Source organism: Rhinolophus sinicus, linkage group LG05 (genome assembly GCF_036562045.2).
Source record: "Rhinolophus sinicus isolate RSC01 linkage group LG05, ASM3656204v1, whole genome shotgun sequence".
NCBI classification, from domain to species: domain Eukaryota; kingdom Metazoa; phylum Chordata; class Mammalia; order Chiroptera; family Rhinolophidae; genus Rhinolophus; species Rhinolophus sinicus.
This window is the reverse complement of record NC_133755.1, coordinates 123,464,853-123,477,752: the sequence shown is the minus strand read 5'-3', so window position 1 is coordinate 123,477,752 and position 12,900 is coordinate 123,464,853. Positions and strand designations below refer to the sequence as shown.

At 38.6% G+C, this 12,900-nt stretch overlaps 1 protein-coding gene across 12 annotated transcripts in view; it reads left to right on the top strand.

Annotated features, from left to right (window-relative positions):
- Positions 1 to 12,900, top strand: part of BACH2 (BTB domain and CNC homolog 2) — a 326,895-nt gene that overhangs the window by 178,983 nt on the left and 135,012 nt on the right. For 7 of the 12 annotated variants that reach the window (XM_074333305.1, XM_074333303.1, XM_074333306.1 and 4 more), the window contains one exon: positions 5,740 to 5,888. The exons of the other annotated variants lie outside the window; for them this stretch is intronic. The gene's annotated coding sequence lies outside the window, so the exon portion shown is untranslated. The remainder of the gene's footprint in view (positions 1 to 5,739; positions 5,889 to 12,900) is intronic. 12 annotated transcript variants of the gene reach the window in all.

The window sequence follows — 12,900 nt, the reverse complement described above, 5'->3', positions numbered from 1 at the left end:
TAGATAAAAATATCTCCACCTGTAATTTCCTAGGGAAAAGCAAATAGGGCTTTGCTCATCAAATCCCATTAAAGCCACTAAGAAAATCTTAGCTAAGAGTTGACTTGTTGAAATAAAGAAAGCAATCAGCCTTACTTATACGGGGAGTACCTTCTAGAAAACCTGATTATTTCACAGCTAATTGGTATAAATGTTCCTGTGCCCACTGCTTGCAGCTGGAGACCCACGTCTACTTTTTATGACTGTTGCCATAATTAAATGCCATTTACTTTTTCTTAGCTTAAGAATGCCGCTCCCACTGACTTTTTCTTTTAAGTAAATTTAAGTTTGTGCGAGAGGAAATCACTTCCAGATAATTTCTCATATCAGGGATATGTTACTTTACTTGTAAGTGAATGAATAGTAACCGTTCAGCTATCTCTTTTTTCAAACTTTCCCCCAACTTCTCTAACAGTAAATATGAAGAAATGAAAAAAGCAGTGCTTTCATGCTTAGTGTAGCATACCACATCTCCTCACCCACCTTTTCCTAAGAGCAGTCGGGTGAACCACTTCAAGGTTTTGTGAAGTGTTTGGAAATCAATCTAGCTGAGAAATGCCACGAGGGCAAGAAGTGTCCATGGCTTTCTTCTTCACTGTTGTTTTGAGACACCTATTGGTGCCCAGCACCCAGGAGCAGGTCAGTAAATACTTCTTGAATGAATGATTGGATATTGTCCTATGGGCTTCAGGGGTCTGAAATATGTCCACAGAAACTAACCGGTGAAGCAGCCTAGAGAGAGCTGCACTATCCAATAAGCCAGGGGTGTCCAAACTGCGGCCCGCGGGCCAACTGCGGCCCACAATCCATTTTTTATTGGCCCGCAGCAAATTCCAAAAATATATTTAGTTTACCTAAATAAACCAGGTGAGGCAATATGTACTTCACCTTGAGTGAGTGGCCCGGCTGTTTGTGTATTTTACCACATATGGCCCTTGGTGAAAAACGTTGCAAAAAGTTTGGACACCCCTGCAATAAGCTAATCACTAACCACATGTAGCTATTTGAATTCAAATTAATTTAAATTGATGAAAATTTAAAATTCAGTTCCTCAGTTGCACTAGGTACCTTTTAAGTGCTCGATAGCCACATGTGGTTGGCAGCTGCCATATTGGACAGTACAGATACTGAATATTTTCCTTATCCCAGAAGATGTATAATATTAGCACAGAGAGAATATCATTAGTAGAGACCTAAGATAGTGGCCCCAATCTTTTTAAAGTGAAATTCCCATGTAACCGTAGCCCTTTCACATCTGTCCCACAACACTGTAGGAACTCTGCCAAGAAAGGTGGGTGGTCCACAGAGGGGGCTGTCTCTTTGAAACTGCTGGCCAAACAATAGTGGGGCTGTTAGCCACACTGACATGCTGGTAGGGTACACTTATTTGGCTACACCACTTGTTAGAGTAATTAAATAGCTGTACCAGTTAATAAAGAGCGGCTTTGTCCATCTTCTCCAGTGACTCCTTCCTATGCCCCAGAAGCCCTAGCTATTTATGTAGGATGCCCCCAACCTCCCCTTATTCAAGCAAAATGAGTTAGTTGATGCCTGCCCCATCTCTGGGGGTAGGAGGCTGCTCAGCCATCCTGTTCCTGCACTGCAAGCCTCAGACTGGTGGGTGCTCCCCTTGGCCTCATGGTGGTTTGGCATCCGGGAGGGACTGCTTCCTACGAGCCTTCCTTAAGGCTGTCCCATCACAACCAGGGCCAGGTCCCAGATCACAGAACCACTGGCCTCAAGAAGACCTGAAAATCATCTCATCCATCCCTCTCAATTTACTGCAGAAATCAAGTCACAGAGAGTCACTCAGCCAATTTGTGGATAATTCAGAGATAAAACTAAAATCTCCTAATTCAGTATTATTTTTTTTTTGCTATATCTTTCTGTTTTCAACAGTTTCCATAACTGTGAAGTGAGGATTAATATATTTATGCCTCACAAAGTTGTTAGTAAAAAGAATAATGATACCCAACATTTCATGTATGTCTTAACAGTTTGCAAAAATGCTCTTGTACGCATTCTCATTTAATCCTCACAAGAACCTGTGAATGGTATTAGGCTGAGAGGCAGTGAATGACCTGCCCGAGATAACAAAGCTACTGTGAGTAGCAGAGGTCTACATCTTGTAGAGCTTGGGAAACTATAAACTCTTGTAACTGTAAGATAACATAACCACATGGCATTACTAGTTTTTAGCTTGTGGTATTTTGCACTTGAAGATTTAGTGACATTGAAAGTGGCAACTTTATTCAAGCAATGCTTCTTTTTTTTTTTTTTATTTGATAATGTGCCAATCGCACAGACTTGGTTCAGCATTAAAACAGAAGTGGGCTGCTTCAAAGTATATTTTTAAAATGAGAGAATCCAAATTTGTAATTAGCTTTAGAAATGCTAGTTGTGCAGTTTGAGTATCTAAAGAGCTTCTGGTAATCGTTTCTGTTATTACTGGTGGTTTATTTTTTTGTGTCCTTCCACCCCCAAGCAATTAGAACATTTGGGGGGAAAAAACAAAGTATGTTCTTTGAGGGGTCATTTCCTCTGTTACCACTTTATTTTTCACACCCTATAGTCTTGGTGTACTTAAAAAATAAACCATATATCTGATTGTGTCAGAGACAAATCATTTAGAAGCCAGTCTACCCACTTGACAGCTAACCATAGAGGAATACTATTTAAATATAAAGAGGCCATAGAGAAGGATATGGTACACTTCTTGATAGTCTTTCGTTTTTTTCGTTTTTTATCATTTTGAAAGAAACATCCCTTACTTTTAGATAAGATTGTTGGGAAGATCAATTTAAAGCACTCCTGAAATAAAATTGAAATCTCTCTCTCTACCTCAGCCATTTGTTAGTATATACTATATTTGACTATGCAGAAATTGAGTTTATAGATAAGGGAAAGAGTGAAGTTATTTCATTCTATATAAAAAAGAAATATCTCTTCAATTTTCTTTTATTAGCTTATAAAAATTGTGTCGTTCTCTACACCAATTATCCTGCAAGGTTAAATACATATAAAGAGAAAAGAGAAAAATCACTACAAAAAGCTATAAATGGAAAGAAACTTGGGGTTGTGAGCCCTGATTTAGCATTGTTAATTTATAGTAACATATGGGAAGAATGTGTTTGTTTGTTTTTTAAAGTATGTATTTTGTATGTGTCTTTATGTCTTCTCTATGTATACCCTGTTGAGTGCCATATAATGGACTGTCAACTTTCTATGTTGCTGTACAAGATAACAGCTTCCCTCCTGTCAACATAGGACCTTCAAAGTATTTGCTATTATCTAGACTTCCTTGGATTTTATTTATACCATTTTTCCCTGCTTTATGTAGATGCCATGGAGGGCCCTGACTCTGTGTGTGTGTGTGTGTGTGTGTGTGTGTGTGTGTGTACCATGTTTCCCAAAAAATAAAACCTAGCCAGACAACCAGCTCTACTGCGTCTTTTGGAGTAAAAATTAATATAAGACCCAGTCTTATTTTACTATAATATAAGACGGGGTCTTATATAATATAATATATTATAAGACCGGATATATATATATATATATATATATATATATATATATATGTAAAGTTTATGATTTATAGCCAGACTTGGAGTCACTGAGTCATGGAAGTGTCTTGGAGTCATTCAAAGCTCTAACCTTGAATAGATCTTTGAAATTCCAAACTTCTAATTCCTCCAAACGTATCAGTGTGAAGAGGGACTGATGAGTATGTACCTACTTTCAAACTCCACAGCCACCAGTTGTTACACCAGTGCACTGATGTAATGAGATGATGCAAGTGAGGCACCCAGCACCAGAGGGTCACACTGTAAGCATTCCAGAGGGCTAGCCATTATTATTAGCTCATCTGATTGGATTTTGTCTTCACATCTCTTCCTGCTCTCTGACGACCATGCTGAGAAACAGCAAAATGTCCAAGAAATAGGAAAACAACAAAAGAATGGTAAACACCGTGCCTCAGTAGTCCTGAAGTGGAATTTGCCCCTCCACATATAATTGTCAGCTGACTGTTTCTCTTCTCATAATGGTCTGTGAGTTAGTTCCGAGCCCCTTTATAACTCTTTTCCAAGTGAAGACACCCATTGACAAGTGGCAACTTCTGCATTGCCCAGATCTGGCTCAGTCTGGTCTGATGAGGTCCAATTTGATGCTAAACTACATTAATCTCATCTCTGTCTTGTTATGTGAAAAATAGTCAGCTGTTCACTATCTTCTGTGTAAGAAAAACAAAAATAAAATCTTAAGTATGGTTGTCACGGATTAGAACTTATGTTCAGATGTATGAGGTGCAAGTGTATTTTTTTCTGTGCCTATGATAAAGTAGGCAATTAAACAAATTAACCAACATTCATGCTGTAGCAGGAGTTTAAATTATCACAGCTTTTCTGGAAAGTCTTCAAGACCTTTAAAGTTCACAGCATTTGACCCAATAATTCCTTTTCTAGGAATCTACCTCAGAAAATAGTCAGAAATTCAGACAATCTGACATTCAGTTATATCCCTCAAAGTGTTATTTGCAGTAACAAGCAAACAAACAAAAAAAGAAAAGAATATGTAAATTCCAAATATTACAAAAATAGCTAAAAAAATAAATAAATAAAACCCTTTTCTGTGGTGTGTAATATTACATAGACATTGAAAAGCGTGTCTTTGAAAAATGTTTACTAACTTGTGAAAGTGCTCACATTCATATAATATTGAATTAAAAAGTAGAAACAAAACTCTGAGTATTTTTGTTTATGAAAAGAGAATACTGGTCCATAATCCCTTATCCCCAACTCTGAATCCCAAAGTTTTCAAAAATCGACAGTTTTTTTGTTTGTTTGTTTTGTTTTGTTTTTTGTAACATCGTTGATAGATAATCCTGACCTGAACTAATGTGAGGCTCTATTTTATCTGACTTAATAAGAATATGCATCGGTTTTGTTGCAGAAATATTTAATGTGTTTATGGAGTTCTGCTCTAGTCTCTGATGGGGTATATTACGTGGAAAATGGTAGTTGTACCGTCACACTATCTAAAATCCAAACAATTCAGAATTCTGAAATGTATCTGGCCCAGAAAATTTCAGTTGAGAGGTTATGGACCTAACCAACAAAATATAATTAGTGATGTATCAGAGTGAAAGTTACAGTTGATCTTTATACTTTTCCATATTTCCCAAATGTTCTACAGTAGGCATGTGTTAATTCAGCATCAGACAAAAGTGTGTATTATTAGTTTAAAATAAACATAATTGAGACATCAGAGAATCATCTCATTTCAGTCAGAATTCTCGAATTTATCATTTACTTCCTGTGTTATCTTGCTACGACCGCTGTTTGTGTCTTTTAAACCAAGGTGGTCCAATTTGTTGAAAGACAACGTGCATGAGATGGAATAGAGAAGGAGAGACTGATTGAACATTGACCTGTCTCCAAGCTGCTTTGGGGTTCAGGAGAGCACCCGTGAGGGAAGCTCACCTACAGGAGATACAGAATAGGGTTTCCACTGGGGTTGAGACTAAGCATTAATACTATGGACTGTTTTATCATGTTCTGCTTATGTGAACAGGTCAAGAGGCACAGTGAGTTTTGAGGTCATAAAAGTAGGGGGCAGGGGCAGCAGGACAGTAGGAGGGAAGGGGACATGTTAACATGCAAGGTTTACTCTGCTAATGGACAACTCTTCCTTCCCAATCAGGTGGACACTCACTAACCTGTCCCAAGGGTGCCCCGCAAAGCTTTGGGGTCCATGTCTGAATGGATTGCTGTAGCCTTCTCATCTCTCCCTTCACCCAGTTCCCTGTATCCTAAGACTCGAAGCCAGCACAGGACCTGGAAAAATTACATGTAAGTTTTGATTGAGGTTTCTTTTCTCAAACTAAACAATGGTAAGAATTTTCTTAGGTGATAATAACAAATAGTCTAAACACACATGAATGACTTTTCTTTTAACAAAATATCTTGAGAATTATAATCGAGGAAGGTTGCTAGGGTTAGATTTAGCATATTAGTGCTGTCTGTTAACTTGGTGGTTCTTGAAACTTGAGCCTGCATCAGAATCATATGGAGGGCTTGTCAAAATAAAAGCTTGCTGAGCCTCACGCCCAGAATTTCTAAGTCAGTACATCTGGGATCGGCTGGGAATTGGCTTTTCCAACAAGTGTCCAGGCGACGCTGATAGAGTTGACCCAGGGATTCTACTTTGGGCATCCCTGCTTTAGCTCAAGGGTGACTGAAAGGAGCAATGTTAAAAGTAAACAAATGTATTCAATATTCAGTATTAAACAGCACTAAATTAAGATATTTAGTGCTTCACTTAATACATCGGCGGATCTCTCAGAAAAGAGAAGTTTAAGGTCCTCTCAGCACCATCACGTGTGAAAGTCCAGCCTGGTAGGTATCATTCTTCTGTCAGCTTTGCTCCCGAGGCACTAGCCCCAGTCATTCGCTGCCCTTGGTTTTCAACAGGGATGACTAATGGCGCTGTTATTAGGATCAAGTGACAATTACACATTTTTTGCAAGTGTGTTCATGGTACTTTTAGATATACTCAAAAGGGGAAAGTCTTTGTTTTCTCAGGGTGGGAAATATATTGCTCCCTTTCAAAGTGAATCATTACATGACCCCTCATATACTTAAGTGTGACTGGATTCTACAGAACCCACGTGGGAAGGGAGGCACTTCTAATAAATAGACCCAGTCAGCAAATCCAGGTTTTTGTAGGGTTTTAAGGTGTCAGGACTGACATAATCTGACGATCACCATGCTGTTGTTTTAGCTTTGGCGCAAGCCACTTACCTCTCTGCTGAGGACAAGAATAATTTATTCCATGTTAATGGAGAAAAACTAGAAGAGTTTGGCTCAAAAAATACACACTTGGGTATATGTGAGCATTCATGTAAATGTACATATGTGCCTGTGAATATATATGCATTTTGTATATTTCTAAGCTTTCATTGCAGGAGTTTTAAACAACTTTGCTTCCCCTTTTATTTCATTGAGTCAATGTGAGTGTAAAAATAGTATGAGTGATACTGTCCAGAAGAGGTGTGAGGGCCTTTTGGGCATTTTGAATCTGTGGATCAGCACTGTGATGTTTAACATTTTACTTGGATGTGGTAAATGTTATCATTCAAAGGAGCACGTAGGACTTACAGTGTTTTTATTATAACTCTCTAGAGTTGAGAATAATCAGTGTTAATAAAGCAGTTCCTAAGGAGATATGTAATGAAGGAGCATATCTAGTCCCTAAACATTAGCAGAGCCTGAAATCCTGGAGATAGATTTAAGGGCATGTGTTTAAAATAAAAATAACAAAATCAGAAAAATAAGACCAAAAAAAAAGTGATAGGTGGTGAAAGAGTTCTATAAAGAATTGATCCAGAGCTGTCTTCTGGGGGCTTCCCAGAGGGTAACAGGGCTGGTGTTAGGGCTGACAGAATTGTGAGTGGTGTAATTATCTAGTGTCACTCCACCCTCACAAACTAAAACATCTCTGTCAAGCACTAATTAGTTATTCTGCACAACATTTTTGGAAGGAAGGTCTTCAGTTTATTAAACACCTTTACCATGAAGTGAAAGAAGTGGGCTGGATCAAATGCTTCTTAATCTTCCTCCTGCTTTGGCATATGTGAATATCCACATTCACACATCAGGTGTTTCTGTAGGATGACCTTTTATTTCAATCAGTTTCCAAGCCACAGGCTTGAGAGGGAAGAAGGCTTCTGTGACGCCTCAGGTAATCGGGGCTTTAAGCTCCTGCTGACCTGGCTCAGCCTGTCTGCATCACTCCCTGTCCCGTCAGGAGAAGCGCTCAGGTTACCTAGTGCTTAGGGCAACTCTATACAATACCTTGCACGTGTGGGGATGAGGGGCATATGGGAACCATCTGTGGTTTCCCCTCATTGTTGCTGTGAACCTAAAACTGCACTGAAACAAAGTTTATTAATAAATGGAAAAAAGAACTGAATACCAAGTAGTATAATAATTCCTCAAAAAATTAAACGTAGAAATACCACATGACCCAGCCATTCCACTTCTGGGTATATACCTAGAAGTAGGTAGAAGCAGGGACTGGAACAGATATTTGTACACCCATGTTCATAGCAGCATTATTCACAATAGTCAAAAGGTGGAACAACCCACATGTCTATCAACAGATGAATGGATACAGAAAATGTGGTATGTACAGACGATGTAATATTATGTAGCCTTAAAAAGATGAAATCCTGACATAATACAACATGGGTGAACCTTGAAGATACTAAGTGAAATGCGCCAGACACAAAAGGATAAATCCTGTACAGTCCCACATCTATGAGGTTCCTAGCATAGTCACATTTATAGTGAGAAAGTAGAATGATGGTTGCCAGGGGCTGGGATGAGAGAGGGATGGGACGTTAGTGTGTAATGGGTACAGAGTTCACTTTGGGAAGATGAAAACGTTCTGGAGATGGATGGTGGTGATGGTTGCACAACAATGTGCATGTACTTAATGCCACTGAAATGTACACTTAAAAACTGCCAAAATGGTGAATGTTGTTTTGTATACTTTACCACAATTTAAAAAAAAAAAACTGCATGTGAGAGCTCACTTTCCTTCCAGGAATACTGTGCAGAATAACCAACTAGTGCTTGACAGGGACGTTACATTCTGTGAGGGGGGAGTAGGAATGGATGGCCACGTCTGTCCCTCAGACCTCCCCCAGCCTGGAAACTTTCCCTGGCATGCTTTTGGGCAAGGGTGAGGGATCTGCAGAATGTTCTGATTCAGTCTTAAGAATAGGTTTCCTATCGGGGTAAGGACACATTTGTCAGAAACTACCCGGGAAATTTGCCATAAACAACTGTAATCTTGACCAAAATGCCCGCTACACCTATAGGAAAGCTGTTTCACGGTGATGGAGGGAAGGTGCACCCATCTGTGCTCCAGCTTCTCAGAAGTGTGTGCTCATAAACGTGTGCATACCCGGTGCACCAGCATGCTCAGGGTTATGGAGCTGTGTGCGTAGGCACGGAACAGATCGATGGAGATGGAGACTGAAACAGCAACCAGACTGAAGCCTAGTAAAAAATGAAAACTTGGAAAGAAAATTAATAGCAAATAGTTCTCCTGCAACAGGGCCTCAAATTATTATAATACCTGTTTTACATACTCCCAGGGAAATGTAATTTATCGCCTCATCACCAAATCTCTGTAGTATTGGATATTACCATACCCATAAATCACAGAACAATGTAGTGAGTGACCTGCAGTCCTGTGAGAAATATGCAGTATTGAACCCAGTAAGGTAGTCCATTCGAACACTACATTTTGGGGATTTTGCTTTTTTTACTCTATGTTTCTAGAGAGCTGGCCTGGGTCTTATATTAATTTTTGCTCCAAAAGATGCATTAGAACTGATTGTCCAGCTAGGTCTTATTTTTGGGGAAACACAGTATGTATGTATGTATGTATGGATTTGGCTTAAGGAAAAGGTATAACCAAAAAAAGAGGCAAAATAAAGTCATCAAAATTAAGATACACAAATATATATATAGAAATCAGTCCCTTTCCAAACCTGCTTAGAAATAAACTCTCCATGCTCTTTATTTAGGTGATGGAGAATAGAGCAGAGCAACAAAGATTAGGAGTCAGTTACCATAGGGAGCTGCTAAGATATTAAAAAATTGAAACTAAAGATTTTTATAGAAAAGAAAATCCAGGTCAGCAAGTCTAAGAGCAAACTAAGCGCTTGTTCCTTCTTGGGGTCCACATGAAGCCTTTGGCATCCTAGGCTTGAGTTGAAACAACATGGACGTAGAATCTAATCAAAATTAATTCAGCCCCCTGAGTTTGGAGACCATAATTTTTGGATGGACACACTGACACTGGTTTCTCCTAGAGAAGAACAGCAAACCAACAGCCACCCAGATAGAATGACATCAAGTGGAGAATACCAATAAGCTCTCCTTAAGGCTCACATATTTCCTGGGAGTCACATGTACCTGGTTCCAGACACTGAATTCATGTTTAGTGGTGGCTTAGCGACCTGGAACCCAACTAAACAGAACCCTGAATTGACGACCCTCCTACTTACCCACCCCCACCCTTACCCCCACCCCCTCCAGCACACCCCACCCTACTGCATACATCCCACTTCCCTTTTTCAGAGATAAAGCTTCAGAAAACAAGATAGCTTTGGCTTAGTAAACGTGGAGAATAACTGTACCCAGGAGGATATTTGCAGCTGATGACACTGACCTGCTGAATCATTTAGAATAGCTAAATGTTTTATAATTAGGAAAAGACATTGCTTTGGAAAGATTTTCAACAAAAAGCATTTTCCAGCTGTCTGTCAATTAAACAGAACATTGAAACAAACAAACAAAAAATATTCTTGTACTCAAATAGGAGTGTTCACTGAGGTATTATTGCACTTATTTTCATGCCTTAATAATAATCAAAATGTTGACTTAGGATAGAAAAATATACCATTCATTTTTATTCTGTACAAGTTTTGGCTTTTACCACCTTTCCAGTGCCAGAGTTTAAATTTGTTTATGTTTATTCTGTTTAGTGTGTTTGGAAGCACTCTAAAAGCTGTGATATTTGTGACATTAAAAGTGACATATAAAATAATTTTCATAAACATACATATTTAGCTCCTGTAGTCATTGGGGAACCATTGGCATAGTTTTGAAGCTAATTCTATTGTTTTTTGTTTTGTTTTGGTTTTAGAATATGTGATACGATTATTTGAAACATTCAGTTTCACAATTACGTTCTGCTCAAGGCATCATCATAATTAATTTTTTTATCTGCATGTACACTAATTGTACAGATAGGGATGATGTATGGTATGATACTATGCATGCATATATAAAGCAAAAATTTCAAATGGTAATCCTTGTGGAGTCTCCAGACAAACTCAGCCACACATGTTATAAAGCTGCTTACCAGGTGTATCAGTTGTAGCACAAATAGTTTATCAACTTTAACAGTTTCCAGTCTTGTTGTCTTTTAGAAGTTGCATGTGTGCTCCTTTTTGGATGCACTTGTCACTAGCACAGTAACACCTCTCTCTGAGCTGGTGCTCATCCCAGGGGATGGCACCACTGGCTTCCAAGGACTCCCCTGTTAAGTTGCTCCTGTGAGGACCCAGGTTCCTGGAGCTTGGGTGCTGCGGGAGCGTGCGCGGACCCTGGATCACGAGAAAGACGGTTTCTGCTCTTCTGCTCCCAAACAGTATTTGCAAAGCTCTGCAGTGTAACAGGATTTTAGAGTCCTCATAGTACTTACCTAGGAGATATAATCTATTGTTTCGAGCAGATTTTTGCTGTATTTCATGCCTGATTTGTCATCCGGGCAGATTATTATACTGAGTCCTATGTAGCAAGTGTTCCTAATTATTAGAAAGAAGAGAATCAGACAATAGGAAATTATTTCCTTTTATCAAAACAGAAGTACCTTTATTTTCCTGATTGTAAAAGCAATACATGTTTGCTGTACGTAACTTATAATATAATACAATAGAGTAGAATAAAGAAGAAAATTAATTACCTGTAATCCAGCTACCCAGGTACAACCTACCTGTGGACTCATTCTTTTGTGTATTTTTCCAGACTTTTTTTGATTGATCAACTAATTCCAATGTACAAGCAGTATATTAAATGCTCAACTAATGCCGTCGATAGGTTCTGTGACTTTAAGCAAAACTACATATAATGAAATCAGTTTTACCACAGGCTAATTGATACAAACAAGAGTTAAGTTCCTGTAGCATCTCATCAATGTGATAAAGAAAAGATGTTGAACAAAATGACCTGTTTTACTCGGGACTAATCACATCCCACAGCTTAGTGGAGTTTAGAAATCATATCTTTAGCTGTCATTTTCTAGGACAATAATCTCCTGGTTGCTTATTTTTCTCCCTTCAAATTACATTAATCAAATCTCATAAGAACAGATACCTGTGTGGACTCACCAGTATCTTTATCAACTAGAAATTGCTATTAACTGGTCCCTACATTCTGTCAATAAAAAAATGATTATTGAGCGGCCCTGTAAGATCCCAGTGGACCTCTGGAATTATAAAAAAAAGATTCACTTATACAAGATGGTCTTAGTGTTAGGTCAACTGATGGCATTCTAGTTATTTAAAAATTCATAATCAATATACTATAAGACAATTTGGCAGAAATGGAAAAGGTTGATTAGCCAGATTCCCTCATTCCCCATCTATAATTCAAATAATAATGACTCCAATAAAATTCTAATTTTATACTTGATGGTAACAACATGAGATTTAATTATGCCCACTTCGTGTGCTGTAAACCAGAGAGTTTTCCTCCACCTTTGCATCCTTTATCCCCTTCCAAAGAAGCTTCTCTGCAAATTCCTGGTGTTCCTTGGGTTGTGCTGATATGTCTGTACTTCCCTTTGGAGAGTGCTAGGACTTTGGATCAGGGCGAATCCTGACACTTAGCCAAGGTTAGGAAGGGCTTTGAGCAAGAAAGAAAGAAAGAGAGAGAGAGAGAAAACCCAGGTGAACATTAAGGGAATTGTCAAAGGATTCACTTGAGAAATGTTGTAAGAATGTCCTCCACAAACCTTATGCCAGCAAAATAGGAAGTATGTAGTAAGCAGATGCTAGAAGAAATTTTGTTTCAAAAAATTATCTGTATTTGGCTTTGGGTATTATTAGGTCTTATCATCTTCCGTACGAGACTTAGGTTCTTTGACAGCAGGCTCTTCTAGGTTCTTCTCTGCATCCCTTCACTTCCTTTGCGTCCTTGTGTAACATAGGGACTCAGCTAGAATTGACTTGAATTAATTAATATTTCTGTGTCTCTTGAGTGACAGATGAATGAATATACT